The 18,056-nt window shown below is 34.4% G+C and overlaps 2 long non-coding RNA genes across 4 annotated transcripts; one reads left to right on the top strand and one right to left on the bottom strand.

Annotated features, from left to right (window-relative positions):
• Positions 1-205: 205 nt before the first annotated feature.
• LOC114262150 (uncharacterized) lies at positions 206-4,561 on the bottom strand. Of its 3 annotated transcripts, none has more exons than XR_003629253.2 (7): positions 3,590-4,561; positions 2,453-2,507; positions 2,253-2,372; positions 2,061-2,116; positions 1,886-1,959; positions 1,270-1,554; positions 206-537 (listed from the first exon to the last, which is right to left on the bottom strand). It is a non-coding gene; the product is annotated as an uncharacterized LOC114262150 (long non-coding RNA). The 3 variants fall into 3 exon arrangements; XR_003629255.2 differs by having other exon boundaries at positions 2,061-2,132; positions 3,590-4,550; XR_003629257.2 differs by lacking the exon at positions 1,886-1,959 and having other exon boundaries at positions 3,590-4,550.
• A 4,971-nt stretch (positions 4,562-9,532) lies between these two features.
• On the top strand, positions 9,533-12,237 carry LOC114262164 (uncharacterized). Its single transcript, XR_003629264.2, has 3 exons — positions 9,533-9,693; positions 9,959-10,289; positions 11,156-12,237. It is a non-coding gene; the product is annotated as an uncharacterized LOC114262164 (long non-coding RNA).
• The last annotated feature ends 5,819 nt before the right edge of the window (positions 12,238-18,056 follow it).

Raw genomic sequence — 18,056 nt, 5'->3', positions numbered from 1 at the left:
CCTTTTCTCTTTGTTTTGTTTTTCTTCTGGGGATATAATTGCTTATTCTACAAATATTGTGCTGACTTAATTATCACCTACTCTGTCAAAACTGTCCTCTAAATGAATGCTATCTCAAGACTTTAGTCATCTATATATGTAATTAGATCATTATTAATCAGGATTTGCACTCCATCACCCTCAACTCCAATTATAAATAAATAAATAAGGGAAAATTATAAGCATCCTTAATTGCAGAAAATTTATCAAAGGTCACATAAAAAGATTAGAAAAGATAAATACTAATGGGGGATAGAGTTTAATATAGAACTAGAAGAAAAGAGAAAGGAAAAAAAATTTACATTGTTATAATGTCATCGATCCATCAAGATCCATCAAAAAGCAAACGCACATGTACACGCGCAGACAAGCATACATGCATAAGCCTTCACATTTGAGCAGGTAATCTTCCAGATTTAAATACATACAGTTGCAAAAGCCTTCTCATTTGAGAAGGTAGTCTTCCAGATTCTATGGATTTGTAAGTCCTTCAAGCACCTGCATCATTTAAAATTGATTTCAATGATTGCCAAATCCAACCAACTATGCCCAGCAACAGTTTAGAAAAAAGTCAGCACAACTAAATTATTTGATAGTTCCAACTTCTCAAACTCCTGATAAATGATCTAGAATAAGAGGAAAACACTAATTGGAGATAGCATCTCCACTTAATCATTAAAACCACCAAATGATGCATAATCCCAAAAGTAGTTCCAAGTTGGCACTAATTTGTTGGAAACAAACTTGAAACTCAAACAAATTCACGGCTCCGCCAATAAAAGGATGAGTTGTGTACCCAAAAAAAATTGGGGCGATGGTACCTTGGAATTCCCCTACTAATGCAAGCAATAAGTTTGAAAAGAGTAAAATTATATTAGTGATAGTGTTTGTATATAGTTTAGTTTCAAGCCGAACACATTTGGGGCCAATTGGAACTAAAAACAAACAAAAAAACAGACCACAAAATTTAAAACAAAAAAGAAGGAAGGAAAAATTAGGACACTCAAAAAGACACAAACAAAAGTTATAAAATATCTCGTAAGTGCTACATTTTTCCAATAAATTTCCATAAAGTCCGTTTAACACTATGTTGAGAGTACTGATTCCTCTGGTAATAGAACTCGGCGGAAATTTCATGTGACAAGTAGGACTTAATGGGAATTTTAAATAAAAGTAAATGCTAGAATTTAAGTACAAAAAACAAGAACAATCAAAAGTAGTCATTCATACCACCAAAGCCGGTCCCAAAAAGATTCAAGCAATTCTTATTCCCCTCTTGATCAACATTGCAGTATACACAAACTTCTCCCTTGACAAACATTTGGGCCCATTATGTTCTATTGCTTTCATTCTCTTCTTCACTTGAACATCCAAACCTGTAGAATACTGAGAACCAGGGATGGATTTTGGGACTTGAATTTTATTATTTGACTTCACCACAGACGATAAAGCACAGGTGTTGTCGAAACAGGTAGTCGAGACTGATGACTAATTACCATCACCAGGTATTTCTTTCTGCTCGAATAAGAGACGAACAAGTTATACATATTATAATAAATATACATAGATATAAAATTGTAAATGAAAAATGCAAATCATTAAAACATTTTGCATCGTGTTATAGATCAAAAAAAATAATCACAACTTTCATAAACAGCTCCTTTCTGAAACAAATTCATGTTCTTATAAAGTGATAACTATGAAATTGTTGCAAACTGTATCATAAGAAGAAAAAAAGAAAGCGAAAAATGTTGTTTAGCACAAACCATCCAAGAAACAAGACTCCTAGTAATACTTGAACCAATAAAAATAATAGCAAAAAACAAAACAAATATCATTTTCTAACCCTTGGGGGAAAAAAAGCGTTTGTTTGCTGCTGCATGGGCAAATGAGGGCTCCACAATTGAGATGACTTATCTTCTGTAAGAAAACATATCAGAAACTCGCATACCATTTGTATTTCTTCATTATTACTTATGAAGCAGAAGTTAGATTATTTCAATTAGAACTCAATAAATTACCTAATCGAGTATCTATGTATTTGGTAGAGGTCATTGCAGAATCGTAGGAAACGATCCTGTCAAGAAAGAAAGCTACTCCCAAGTGTCAATTAGCCATTCAATGACATAATAGTTTAGTTATACTGAACCACAAAGGATGATCAATAAATGTACGTTAAAAAAACAAACACAATCCAGAAAAGACATTCATACGTTAAATATTAGGCTCTCAAACCAGTCTCTAATGTTAAAATCAAAGTCTCTAGCCTTCAAGTTAAAGCCTGCTTCCACAAGCCTCAGAGCAACATCTTTCTCCACGTGTTCTCTCTACACCTATAAGGAGCACCAAATGATTACCTTATGTAATAATGTGCTGATATGCATTACTGCACATGTGAGAACAAGTTTATTACCTTAACAACTTACAAACATCAGCTTATATCCACATGAGGAAGCTCAGATATCCATCTGAAGAAACAAAAGATGAAAATTAGCATGCAAGATACAAAAATTTAGATGACAGAACGTTAATAGAGACCTTTACAAGCAGATATTACGGGAAGCCTGGCTGGAGAAGTTGGGACCTCCATCTAATTAGGTAGTGTTTGGATATTGGATTTGTGAAGGAATTTGCTGAGGGAGGAGAAAAAAACAGTTTCTATTTTTTAATCTTTCCAATTGTTGTTTCCCATGCCTTTTATTTTCCCAATATAAAGCCATCTACAAATCCAAAATCCAAACACAACCTCGGGGAACAAGATCATAGTTATCAAATCAACAATCATGAATTGAAATCCTATTTGTTGCAAATCAAGAAACGTAATATTCAGCATAAACTATAAATATATATATATATATATGTTAAACAATTCATAAATGCTATAGAGAATGAAATAAAATGATTATGAGGCCATATTATAAGATAAAATTCTGTAAGGGCATGATGACATAGTCTAATTGTGAAGGCATTTGGCTTCACCGCAAGAGATGTGGTTCCAAATCCCACCAACCATAGTTTTTTATACTGTTCAAAAATAAACCCAAAAACCTCAAAACGTTTCAAATAAGAGATGGTAGTTGAGAACCCTTTTTTTTAAACATAAGACAATATAAATGAAATCTTGCAAACTTGTTATTCAAGGAGGGAAAAATTTATGGAACCATTGAATCCAACTAATCCGACCAATACATATTAAATTATGTTTTTTTTTATATAAGAGAACAGCAATAGATATTTCAGTTTTGACCTTGAACATACTTACAGGGTGTAGTTTTACATGTTTTCTCATCAAGGAAAGGTTCAGAGCGTGTCTAACTAGATCCTATTTAATCCTTCAATCACCAAATTAGCAGCACATTATGCATGGAAGTTGGTTATTTTCACATAAAAGATGTTGCATTCTGACAATTAAAAAATAAATAAATAATTCCAAATTTGCTGGGTCAGGTATTAATGCATATACCTATACCAAATAAATGTTGTATGTATTATGAAACAAAGTAGCAAGAAGCATCAAAACAAAGAGGATTGGACAGGTATTAATACATACATCAGGTTGTTGTAGTTGTAGCTGATGATATTCCTCAATACTATTACCAGCCCTCTCAAAAACTTCAAGCAATACCATAGCTAACTTCATAATTGCCTTCTTGTTGTGAATTTGATTTAATTTCTCATGTTTAACTTGACCCATAATATCCTCGTTAATTAGAGACACAAATTGATTTTTAAGACATTCATGGATTGTCATACTCCCATTTAAAACAGCACCATCTTTTCCATGAAATGTGATGGGAACCAAAACCTTTTCTCGAGCCACAAACAGCAAGACAGCCAACTCAATGAGTTTTCCTTCCATGGCATAGTGGTAAGCTAACTCTTCAACATCCCTGGTGAACCCTGCAGCCAACTTGTTCATGGCCAAAGCCTCTCTCAGCAACAAGTAATTGAAGAAGAAAATTATATTAGCTCACTCATCAACTTCAGAATAAAAACCAAACATATGTATTGTCGGAAGACAAAGTGTTACTATCAAGTCAAAAGCAGATTGTTCTCCACACTCATACAGCATACATAGAGTAGTTCTGCTCAATCAGTACAATAAATTTAAAATAAATAAATAAAAGGAAAAATCAGAGTTAAGGAGAAAAAAACATTGCCAAAATAGGAACAATAACCACTACGCGAATCTTTTACCATTTTTTATTTTGTACCTCACTTTATAAAGTGCTAGTTCAAGCGGGATCATCGCATCGTACCTACGAGCTCCGTAGTGAAGAAACAATTGAGCTAAGTCATAAGATGAAAACATAATGGCATGATGCAGCAGGTGGTAACCATCTATAACATTTTTTGGATCTATGCCCAACCTCCCTTCCAGCAATGCAGTGGCACATTTCACAGCCTCAACAATACATATATATTTTTTAAAAGAATGAATGTGGAATATGTAGATGTGCCATCTATAAAAGGCGGGCTTGTCATGAATGAGATAAGACTCTCATCATCATATGCAAGAATCAAACTTTCAATCTTGTCATCCCATTCATAATAACGATCATCATCGTCCCATTCCTGTTAATGTTTTGCGGTGTTTGGGAAGCCAAAAATTGGACTTCTTTTAAATTAAGGGATTGTTTGGGATGTTCTAAATAAATGCACTTTTTTACTTTTTATTAAATATGTGTTGGGTTTAAAGTGATGTGATAGAGAGGTGATGTGACTTAAATAAGATGATGTGACTTAAATAGGATAGTGACTTTTTGACTTTTTATCTTTTTTCAGCTATGCCAAACTTGGCCTAAATTCACAAAAAAATAAAACAGGCTAAAATAGCTAATAAGACAAAATATCACATTAAATTCATAATCATTTCACTTTTTCCCTCACAAATATCACATCCAATTACAAAAAAAAAAATCTAACCATCTTCCCAAACTTAATCTACTAAAATAGCTAAAAACTAAAATAGCCAACTTGTCAAATGACACCAAGATATCACTAGCATTAGTTCCAATGAGGCGGTGTCCTGAAGCTACCAAGGAAAAGTAAAATCTCAAAATTTACTATCAATGTTGGAAATTTTGGTTTATTAGGCTTATTTTGGGCCGATTTTAAGGCAAAAATTGAGTGGGCCTCGAACGTCTTTTGGGGTGGGTCCGAAGAGGTGAAGTGTTCCTTGTCGCGTGGCATGTCACACAGTGAAGACGGTTCGTCAAAACCATTTATGAGTGAATGAGAACATGAGGTCGTTTTCGGGTTTGTACGGGGGCGAAATATCTTCTGCTTTCCGTACTCCTTGTACTCTGAGCTTCTCTTGACGGCGTCTACCTGGCAACACAGAAACGATGAGCTGCCCGGCGGTGGTGTGCCGAATAGACCCTCCGACGATCAAGTCAGTTCACTTGAGGAAGGGGAAGAAGACTGAGAGAGAGAGAGAGTGTTCTCTTTTGGGAAGAAGTTGCATACCTCTAACGTTCACCCTCCTTCCTATTTCAAGGCTGGCCATGCAGCCTCAAGATTATGCGCGCACTACCTCTGTTGTCCTTCCCAAGACAGGTGGAAGTACTCGCCTCTCACCACCTTACGCGTGTAAAGGCTTAATCCTCCTAACAGTACACGCAGAACTGCCTAACAGTATTGAGGCATATGTGGAGCAGATGTCCCTTCTTTCGTGCCATTGGCCCAGGTGGCACACCTGACCGCAGTATCACGACCGGCCTATTTTCCAAGAAGAACTATCGCTACAGGCGCTCAACCGCGCTATGCCCCACCGGACTGCCCCTTGGCAAAGAGGCGGCGGGGGGGACGCCCATGGACCGGGCTGGAGTTGACTGGTTCGTCGTGGCATACCGGTCGCGAGGCATGCCGGCCCCCGTCCGTTCTACCTTCATCTGAGGTTATATTGAATCTTCCCATCTCGGCTCACCGGTCAGAGACGTGTCATCCCTCCCTTGTCCACAGTTTAGCCCGAGCTATCCATAGCTCGGTCTCGCCTCTTAGCTGTGCACACCGCCAAATGTTTGCTAGTCGCAGCTCGGCCAGGCTTGGTTTCCGCCCGGTCAGCCGATCCTCGACACCGAGCAAAACAGACCCGTCCAATCCCTACTTGGCCGTACTAACGGCGCAAATCTCCCCTCTCAGGGTTCATGAAATAGAACATTTAAGTTTAAATGTGGGTTTCCTTGTGAGGTTTGTCTCACATTGAAACTTTAAGAGAGTTTTGTTGAGTTTATAAGCTCTAGCCTACAACACTTGGGTTGAGGCCCAAGGGGCACCCCAAGTTTGTAGAAGGGAGGAGTTATGGACAAAGTGAACCTTAGCCCAAACCACCACACGCGCGCCACCGTCCGAGCCGGACGCGGGTGTGGGTTGGTTGTTGTATTAATTTTTTGGACAAAAATTCTTTTGAATTTTTTCAAAATTAATTGCAGGAAAATTTAATTAAATTCAAATTTGAATTTAATTTATGTCCTAAATTCTTTCCTTATTTAGTCCATGACAAAACATGTTCGAAACAGTCCATAACAGATTCGGTTTTGAGCAGTTTCTTAACAGATGAATAACTGCTGCAATTATCTGTTGAAACAGTGCCGGATCTGTTTGAAATTCAAACTATAGCTGTGCTTTTTGAATTTGCACCTGTTCACTTACATATTGCACCAGTTCGGGTCAGATGTGCTGCCTATAAATACCAACATTCCAGCAGTGTTTTAGACATCCGAAAACAGTTTGAAATTATTGTCTCATTGCTGTCTAGAATTTTCTACTTTTGCATTATTCTTCATATTAGATTTAGAATAAATTTAAGAGAGTATAAGAACACGAGGTTCTAGTTCGCCGTACAAATTTGTGTGGAGTGCTACTACAAGTTTATAAAAATCATTGTATCCTGGGAGATAGACGCCACTCAACCGTAAGCACCGTAACGGGGCAAATCTGTCTTAAGGACAAAGTGTCACACACTCGACTTGATCTTTAATTATTTATTCGGTTCAACAAAATAAATTCTGTAAGTTTTATTTTATTTCGTTTGAATTATTTCAATTTATTTTATTTACACAAAAGATTATTCCAACAATCAATTCATTCAATATTTCCTTTTTTTTAGAGGACAAACATTCACATTTAAATTATGTGTTAGATATACTAATTTGGTTACTGGGTACAATCTTTTTCCTTACAATGTATTAGCCAAATTCCCGTTCTGTTCGGTTTGGATGCAAGATAAATCCCCCAAAAAAGGTGTAGCCTTGCTGAAGCTAAAATTGTGTTTATCATCTCGTGAAACTGTTCGGTAGTAAATTAATAAATAAGCTTTTGAGAGATTTTTCATCTTCTATCTAAAAGACTTGGGGAAGAGTAAACTCTAATGGTGTGTTTGGTTAGGAGATTTGGGAAAGGATTTGGAAAGAGAAAGGAAAAAAGTGTGTGAAATTATGTGAAATATAGGCATGATATATTCACATTTCACCTACCTTTTCCATTTCCCTTTCCAAATCCTTCTCCAAATCTCCCAACCAATGATTCTTTTTCGATTAAACCCAAAAAAACTAACATTTAATTACAGAAACACAAAGACAAACACATAATTCATACGCATAACATGTAGAGATAGGATAAGAGGAACGCGGATCGAACATACCGACACGTTTTGTCAGCGTCTTTGAAGAAAGAGAGAGAGACAGTGATGAGTGAGAGAATGACACAACCCAAACGCCTAACGGTGATACCATTGTCACTATCATCGACCAGCAATAGTAATTAGCTTGTCATGTACGCTACCGTAGGTTAAAGAAGTATTGAAGTCCCCAAACGGGGCCTAATTATAATAACGTTGAATCAATTTTTTCTTTCCATTTTTTTTTTTTTTTTTTTCAATGGCGGGCTTTTGTTTAGGTGAAATATTAGACTTGTAAATTTATTAATAATAAAATATTAGGCTTGTTTTTAATTTAGTAATAATAATAAAATAAAATTTATTTTTACTTTTATTTTTTTATTTTTTAAATAATTAATTTAGTTGAATTGTTTTTATTTATAATAAATTATAAATAAAAATCTAGAGGTGCAATTTGGGCGGGCTCAACCCAAGCAACTCGAGCCTAACCAAATTTTTTTAGGGTCTGGACAAAATATTTTCAAATTTGGTACGAGCTTGGACAAAAATTCAGAAGCCTAAATTAAATTTGGACGGACTTGGGTAAAAACGTCAAACAACCCGAACAACCCGAAACTCGAATTATACATATATAGATATATAAAAATATTAAATATACATATAAATTATTAGCCATTATATGATATTAAAACAATTTATATTATTAAATCATATTGAATATATATTATATATACAAATAATATAAAATCTTACTTTTTTTTCTTTTTATTTTCACTCATATACAAGGACTATTATAGTGGCATCTCTCTTACATTATATAAATTATTTGTTTTGATGGTATTAATGATTTTCTATACATAAAAAAAATTGTAGATATAATCAAATTTTAATAATTCAATAATGTAGCTGCAAAAAAATAAAAAAATAAACTAAAATTCATTTACAATTCGGGCAACTCAGGCAATTCGAGTTTAACTTGGGCCGGGCTTAGGCAGACAACCTCGGGTTACAGTTCGGGCTTGGGCAGGTCTTAGCACAACTTGGACTGAGTTTAAACAACCTCTCAACCCGACCGAACCCGCCCGAGTTGCATCCCTATAAAAACCACACCTAACAATATAATTACACTAATTTTTCTTTTAGTAAAATTAAAAAAAGTAAAACTAGTGCGGATGGTATAAAAATCAGCTTGCAATCAAAAATTTATGGTTCGATTAAATCTTTGAATCAAAAGTTGATTTCCAAATTATTAATTTTTTTTTTTAAATTGAGTTTTTAAATCATGTAATTTTGATCAAAAATTGATATCTAAAAAATAAAATTAAAAATTGTGTGAAGTGAAAGAGTGACTAAGACCAAGAAAAACAAAACACATGGGCTTGGTTTGGGGTGTACTAATAAGTACATATTTTTTTTATCTTTTTATTTTTTTTTGGATCACATCACCTCTTTATTTTTCTATATATCTTTTCACAAAAAATCAAAAAGTAAACTTATTTAAATCATCCAAAACCACAATATAGAGTCCATTGCACCAAAAAAAAAGTAGGGAGATTTACAAATCAGTGGATTTTTTAAAAAGTATTTTCAAATACATAAAAAAATTTATAATTTTAATTATTAGTGTTTATAAACTTTATCATTAATGTGTAATTTTTTTTTTCTAAATTTGTACTGAAATATAATTTCCCCAAAAAAGTCACTACAAGAAAATTAGCCTATAACAACGTTTTTGTTATGGCATTTTTTCAAAAAACGTTGTTTCAAAGGTTTTCAAAATATTTTGTAAGCAACTCATTTTAAAAAACACGCGTACTTGGTGTACTAAAATATTTCCCCTTTTAAGGCCCACGCATTTTTCCATTTCTCTCAGTCCCGAGATAGATCTAGGGTTTTCTGTCTTTTCATCACTCTTGTTTCTTATGATGAAAGTTCACTAGATCGAGCATCTAGGCTTCGATTCACGATCGTAATCTCTATCCAACTCTCTCCAGCTTGGCTCAAAACTCTCGATCAATCTGATTTAAACTCAGGTCTGTATCTACGATCTCAGATCTATTTGATATATATATATATATATAAAATACTAATTTATGTTAAAGAGAACACAGATCAATCGATTGATTGATTTTAGTTTATTGATTGCGATCGAACACTCTCTCTAGATTTGATCAATTGATTGTTTTCATTTAGATCTGTAAGTTTTAGTCCCTATGCACATACTAACATCCTCAAACCGAATTTATGTCTGACTCATTCGTGGTGATCTTTGCGTTTGTGCTTCATATGCAATTCTAGGGTTAGTCTATTGAGGCTAATCGCTGCTCATAGACTATATGGAAACAAGTGAGCAATGATTGCTAGGCTCTTCCTTGGTAGAACTGACAATGAAATGAAGAACCATTGGCATGTAATAATGGCTAGAAAATATAGAGAACAGTCCAATGCTTATAGGAAGAGGAAGATAGATCAATCTGTTCACACAAGATTGGAGGGAGAAGATCCAAGCTTTGTGTACAGAGTCACAAAACAACCATCACAACCATACTGTGTCAATTTTTGCAGCAGTAATGTCTCTCTCTTCCTCACAATGGGTTTTGGGCACTGCAGACACCTGATTTCCACTCTGGTGAGTCTTGTTTGATTCCCTTCTTCCTTACCTTGCTTATGATTTGTTTGGCCCTGTAGTTTGTGCATTTGGGTTTTTCTACTACTTTCCATAAATTGGCTTCCACTGTTTCTTGTGTTCAATTATTCTTTTGCAAACATGGATTGATACAAACCCTTTTTTCTTTCTCAACTTTTCATGTATTGATTTAAAGTTTTTGTAGGTATTTTACATGCATATAATCTAATTACAAAAGATTGTGTCTAATTTTGTGATTGAATTTTGTGCATTTAAAAATTTTCAAGTTATTGCTTATACACAAGGATTAATGTAGCAAACACTCTCTTTCAAACTAGTTTGGCAATGACTTAAAACTATTTCAAAAAAAAAAAAAATTACCTCTTTGACCATAAATTATTATTTAGATGTTGCCACGTGCTCATCCAATGATATATTATCATTTCTCAACCATTTCTTTCATTTTTAGCCCTGCCATTGGTTGGGCATACCATCAACGTGAATTTTTTGAAAGGCAGGATAATTAGTCCCATTCAAAAATGAGTGCAAATTTGTTCAAACACTAAAATTGTGTTTGGATTATAAATTTATATAGAGATTTGCAAAGGTAAAAATAAAAGGTGAGATAAAAGTAAATGAAATACAAGTTAATATAAGTGATAAATAAGTGTGAATTTACACAAAAATGTTTGTTGGTCCATCACATTAATCAACATTGACTTCATCTTTCTGAATGGTTGTAGTTTTGTACAGTACAGGTTCTGTGAGTGTAGGATTTTTACAAAGAATGTTACATAAATTTTCAAGCTATGTTGATATATTACTGTTATTAACTAGTGAAGGAAGTTGTTATCTTAATTGATGTGTAGTGAAATTTGCAAGCACAAAAAGAGTACTGAACACCTGATTAGGAAGCTTCTATTCAAGAGGCTTGTCCGTGAAATTGCTCCTGACTTCAAGGTAATTGAAGGATCGTAATTGTTAACCATTGTCATATTTACTGTAATTATTTAGGAATTTTTTTTTTTAATTATGTTTTTAATTAGTAGTGTATGTTAATGTTAATGTTTTTGATTTTTTTTTTTTTTTTTTTTTTGGGTTAGGTTGTAGATTTGAATAGGCTACATTATTTGATGTCTGACTGAAATTTTGAATGGAATGCTATTGTTTATGTTCTTTAGTTTTCAAATTATTATCTCTTATATAATTTGTTACTGATTTACTTGTGTATATGTGTGTGTCTGGAAAACTTTTATTTATGAAAGACATCACTCTTTAACAAGTTTGAGCCCCCTCTCTCTATACGTATGTGTGTATTCTTTCTGAATTCAATCATTGTTGTTGCCTTTATCAGGTTAAGCTTGAATGACTGCAATAACTGTAGGTTAAACAAATGCCTATTTGTTTGAATTAAATTTTTTTATCATTGTTTTTTGTTTTTAACATGATTCCAAAGCATTATTGACTATGACTTCTCTATTTTGACTTTTTATTTGCCAATTTTGTTTTGTGAAAGTAGTTTGTGGCCCTTTCAAGAGTTTCATATGATAAATTTGAGTATGGATTTATTGACAGTGTCCAATAAAGCATCTACCTTATTGTTCCTCTTTGGCACCTATCACTCTCGATAGAAAATACCAAATGTGATTTAAATAATTTATGGTTTTTAGTTGACAAGTTTTGTCTGTGAGTTTTGTCATTTTAATCTACTTTGAAATTCTATATTTTTAAAAGGAGTAGTGTGCATTAAAGCTATTCTCCATATAATTTTCTCTCTAATTTATATGAATTATGTGCAAGTTTCTCATGTCCATCATGGTTTAAAATTTTTCTTATTGCTAGCTATTTGATTTCTTTATGAAATTACTGAGAATGTTAGTTTACCTGAAATATGCAAGAAAAACCATGGACATAGTCGTTCAATAGAAAAGAGGCCAGTTGCATAAAGTAAATCATCACTTCCTAATGTTGCAGATTACCCATCTGAATATCACGTATGACCTGTTTCCTTACAGCTAATTAATACTTTGTTGGAATAATAAGAAGTGTGTGAGATAATTTCTTCTTTTTTTCTCTATCTATTCAATTTTATTAAATTGTTCATGTAGTTAACTAGGTGAGATGATTGCTAAAAAATTTTATTTAGGAAAGTAGAAAGACAAAACTAGAAACAAAAGGAGTTCAGCAAAAAGAAATTCTTGTTCGATATGAATTTTTGACATCAGCTAGTTTAGATAATGAATTTTTTTAGAACTCAACAAGTTTTACACTTGAATTATCATTTCTATGCTTACTAATTAATTTCACCGCAAAAATTAGGCTACAAGCATGAGAAACACACATTCAAGTCAGAGAAACCATCTTGTTCCTCCCTATTTCTCTTATCTCTACTAGTGTGAATGAACCTCTATGGTCCAATAGTTCTGATATATGCACCTTAAAAGCTGAAGTGTTCCTTTTTTTTTTTTTCTTTTTTAATTGTTGAACTTAAATAATATGCTTTTCATAATTTGATTATATTAAATCTAGAACAAGCAAGAAATATACAAGTTCTTATTATAATGGTGATTTATGTATATAAAAAATTAAGGTTTTAGAGATTAAAATTTAAAGACAAAATTATTTTTAAGGACCAAATAATTTTGTTGTGAAAAGTGTCATTATTATATTTTTAACAACAAAAATTAGACATTAGTGATGAATTATTATCTTTTTGAGACCAAATTTTTTTGTCTAAAAAAATAAACCATTTTGAGACCAAATTTTTTGTCGCAAAAAATAAATCATTTTGAGATTAAATTATTTTGTCCCTAAAAGTCTATTTATTAGTGACATTTTCAAAATTTTGTCACTAAAAGCCTTGTTTTTAACTTTTCGAGATGACCTTTTAACCACTATCCTCATAACGATAGAAATTGGTCCCTAAACGTCTTTTGTAACAAAATTTTCACTTTCATGGATCAAAACACTTGGTCTCTAAAAGTCTTATATGTTGTAGTGCATGTTAGCTTTTATCTCTTCATGCTTTTGATAGTATATATTGCTTTGTTCTAGATTTTCTTCAAAAGGATTATAATTTGCAACTGTTATTTATTTATTTGTAGGTCAAAAGGATAATTTTGCTGAGGGAAAGATCTAATTCAAGATGTAAGAGGAAGTTGTTGCTTTTTTTTCTTTTTTTTTTACAGGCCCAAAATTAAAATCTTGTTAGAATTTTTTTATTTTTTATTTTTGGTAAGAGCATTAAAATATCCAAATATCAGGGTGAAGTTTAGAACTTAAATATGCTTCTATGAACATGTATTGTTTATTTTTTTTCTATCAAATATCAAATTTGATGGTTTTATTTCATCAACTTTTACTTTTATTTTTATTTTGGCTATGTCGTGCATTATGATTTGTGCAAATTGGAATGTGAATAAATAACCAGCCAGCTCAACAACATATTTTATATTAATTAAATTATGAAATAAAGAAAAAAAAGATGGCGTTTTTGTTCAAAACGTCACTATCTCCTGTGACGTCATCAGTTATTATTTTAATGGATTGCATATTATACCGATGTTTATGAAAATGCCACTGCCAGTATTAGCGACGTTCATAAAGCGCCTTATACCTATGGCAACGGCCATGTCAGCAACGTAAAGTAGAAACGTTGGCATACCCTTTTGGCAACGTTTTTGCCATTTATAGCGGCATTTTTGAAACGGCGGAAAAGGCAATTTTTCCTGCAATGAGTATTGCCACTTCAAATTATAAATAAATTTAGTTTAAAAATTTAATCATCGCATGATTTCTCATAGACATTAGGTCAACACAATAATCTTTAAAAGTTTGCAACCTGAATCCTTGTAATGTAAAAGTGAACAGCGGTTCTACCATCCCAAACGAACAAACTCAAAAATTGTTCAAAATCTATAATTAATGGTCAAGATTGATTTATAGTATAATCCCACAATAATAAGATTAAATCTATACTATTGATATTAAAATTTGGATAAAAATTTTTGTTTTTTTTTTTATCAAGGTAACCAGACTTTCTCAAAAGTGAAATACAAGTATGCATTTGTTTGGTTTGAGTGCTTACGCCAATTTAGTTGAAATTTGCTCTTTAAGCGCTGATGCTATTTTTTTTTAATTCTCTCTTTTAATGTAATTGTGTTATATTCCTTGTACTCTTTATTATATTAATATAATTATATTTTGATAAAAAAAAATTAAAAAAAATCAACAGGAAAACAGTAGACATGTGACTATTAAAGAAGCCAGTACTTAGTATAAATAGGTTATCATTGGAGTTAAGATGACCACTAAAACTGACCTTTAGGGGTCAAGTCAAGTGGTGCGTGGTTGGTTTCTCAACATTCAGGATCATCTTATTCAGGGAAGGAAAATAAATAAAAAAGCATAAATCGATTATAGAATTAGACACAACTGAGAAATATTAATATTGAGAGAGAGAGAGAGTGATTGAAAGACTAAACATAGACTTTTTATTTCAATGACTTAAGCCTTACAATGCTACTCCATTATATAGGAGGTTTATACAATATGATCAGATGGAGGCCACGAGGCCACGAGGCCAAAAACACAAACAAGCAGGCCACGAGGCCACTACATAATTAACTATACATTAATATATATTATATCTATATCAGCATACACTCACCGAAAGCATATGAATTAAATAAAGCAAATGAATTAAATAATCACCGAAAGCAGAAAAGGGCTTGATGCATATGGCATCTGATGTGGCTTGATTTTCAACACTCCCCCTCAAGCAACGTTGTAGATGTTAATCATGCCCAATTTGTCCGTCAGATCTTCGAAGTTAACTCGAGCAAGAGCTTTGGTGAGAATGTCAGCTTTTTGACAGTTTGTTGGAGTGTAGCTGACTTGAAAAACTCCCTCTTCAATCTTTTCCTTGATAAAGTGTCGATCTATCTCCACGTGCTTAGTGCGATCATGATGAACAGGATTCTTAGCGATACTGATGGCGGCTTGGTTGTCGCAGTATAAAACCATGGGATGCTCAGATGGAACTCGTAATTCTTCTAACAGTCTGTTCAACCAGATTCCCTCACAGATACCTAGGGCCATAGCACGAAATTCTGCCTCAGCACTACTACGGGCGACCACTGACTGTTTCTTGCTTCGCCATGTAACCGCGTTCCCCCAAACAAATGAACAATAGCCAGAGGTTGATCTCCGATCAGTTACTGAACCTGCCCAATCTGCGTCTGAAAAAATCTCAATTTTTCTATTTGTTGTTCTTTGGAAGAAGAGACCCTTTCCCGGTGTCTTTTTTAGGTACCTCAATATTCTGGTCACAGCAGTCATGTGTTTGTCGGTAGGATTGTTCATGAATTGACTGACCACACTAACAGAGAAGCCGATGTCTGGCCTTGTATGAGAAAGATAAATGAGTTTTCCCACAAGACGTTGATATCTCCCTTTATCACTTGGTGCACTACCGTCACTTTCTTCCAATTTGATAGTTGTGTCCATAGGAGTTTCTGCCGGCTTGCATCCTAGCATCCCTGTTTCATTCAGTAAGTCTAGAACGTATTTACGTTGTGAGACGACTATACCTTTCTTTGACCTAGCAATTTCCATTCCAAGAAAGTACTTAAGATTTCCAAGATCTTTAATCTCAAATTCCTTTGTTAGGAATGTTTTAAGTAAGCCAATTTCCTCTTCATGATCACCTGTTAGAATTATGTCATCCACATAAACAATGATAATTGCCAATTTCCCTCCTAGGGAGTGCTTCACAAATAATGTATGATCGGATTGACATTGAACAAAACCGTACCCTTTTACTGCCTTAGTGAACCGTTCAAACCAGGCCCTGGGAGATTGTTTGAGACCATACAAGGATTTTCGGAGTCTGCAAACTTTGTTGAAATTTGATGTCGTCTCAAGTCCAGCCGGAATGTCCATGTAAACTTCTTCCGCTAAGTCACCATTGAGGAAGGCATTTTTTACATCAAGTTGGTGAAGTGACCAATCGAGATTAGCTGCCAAGGATAAAAGTACACGAACAGTGTTGAGCTTGGCAACCGGAGCAAAGGTTTCTTGATAGTCAATGCCATAGGATTGGGAGAATCCTTTGGCAACCAACCGAGCTTTATAACGTTCCACATTACCATCTGCCTTGTGTTTTACTGTGAAAATCCATTTACATCCAACGGGTTTCTTACCTCTTGGAAGATCAGTAATTTCCCAAGTACCATTCGTTTCCAGAGCCCGAACTTCCTCAATGACTGCTGCCTTCCACTGAGGAGACTTGAAGGCTTCCTGAATATTCCGAGGAATGTGTATCTCCGTGATGCTAGAAGTGAAGGCACGGAACGAAGGTGATAGATTATCATAAGAAATAAAGTTCCCAATGGGATGCTGAGTACATGATCTAACTCCTTTTCTCCAAGCTATGGGCATATTAAGAATACTGTTTTCGAACTCAGAATCAACAGTACTATCTGTGGTAAGAAGATTGTTACCTGGAATGTTGCTTGGATTAGAACCCGGTTCAGCCTCATGGGATTGTTGAGAAAGTGCTCCTTCCTCCATTTCCTCTTGGATGTGTTCATTATCCCGCAAGGCAACAATGAACTCGGAATTTTCGGCAGGTACAGATGGATTCAATGACTCAGGAGGTGTGGGATTTTTGGTGGTGATGGATGGCTCACTAAATGACTCAGGGGTCCAAAATTGATATTCCTGGGTTGGAGTCTCCCCCTGAATATCAATTTTAGGGTAGTAAGACTGGGTTTCAAAAAATGTGACATCCATGGAAGTGTAGAATTTCCTAGTGACCGGAGAGTAACACTTATACCCTTTCTGATGTGACGAATACCCAATGAAGACACACTTGAGCGACCGGGGATCAAGTTTACCTCGATACTGTTGATGGACATGAACAAAGACAGAACACCCGAAAATTTTGGGTGGGATGGTGGAGATGAGGCGAGTAGTGGGAAAGGATTTTAGGAGAAGTTGACAAGGAGTTTGGAATTGTAGTACCTTAGATGGCATCCTATTGATAAGATAGGCAGCTGTAAGAACAGCTTCCCCCCAGAAGAATTGTGGAACATTTGTGGAAAACATGAGTGATCTAGCAACATCTAACAAATGCCGATTTTTCCGTTCAGCGATGCCGTTTTGTTGTGGGGTGTCAACACATGAACTTAAGTGAACTATCCCTTTGTCTGCTAAAAAATCTCCTAGAATTGAGTTGAAATAGTCCCGAGCGTTATCAGACTTTAGAATTTGGATTTTTGACTGGAATTGTGTCTGAATCATAATTTGAAAATTTTTGAAGATTTGGCTCGTTTCAGATTTGTCTTTCATGAGGAAGACCCAGGTTAATCTAGTGTGATCATCTATGAATGTGACAAACCACCTAGTACCAGTTACATTTTTTATTCTGGATGGACCCCAGATATCACTATGAATTAGTGAGAATGGACGAGACGCTTTATAGGATTGAATGGGAAAATGGGACCGTACATGCTTAGAAAATTGACAGATTTCACAATCAAAAGGTTTTGGATTTTTATTAAATAATGAAGGAAATAAATGCTTGAGATACATAACATTAGGATGACCTAAGCGATAGTGCCACAACATAATTGCTCTATCGTTATTTTGACACGAAACCGAAAAAGAACTACCACAAATTGCCGTTTGAGGTTGTTCTTGTGGATAGTGGCGTTCCTTAAGGATGTAGAGTCCAGAGCATTCCTCAGCATTGCCAATCATCTTCCC

The sequence above is a fragment of the Camellia sinensis genome, chromosome 8 (genome assembly GCF_055761805.1).
Source record: "Camellia sinensis isolate YWXY chromosome 8, ASM5576180v1, whole genome shotgun sequence".
NCBI lineage: Eukaryota > Viridiplantae > Streptophyta > Magnoliopsida > Ericales > Theaceae > Camellia > Camellia sinensis.
The sequence above is the reverse complement of the archived record's forward strand: the minus strand, read 5'-3'. Positions and strand labels throughout refer to the sequence as shown.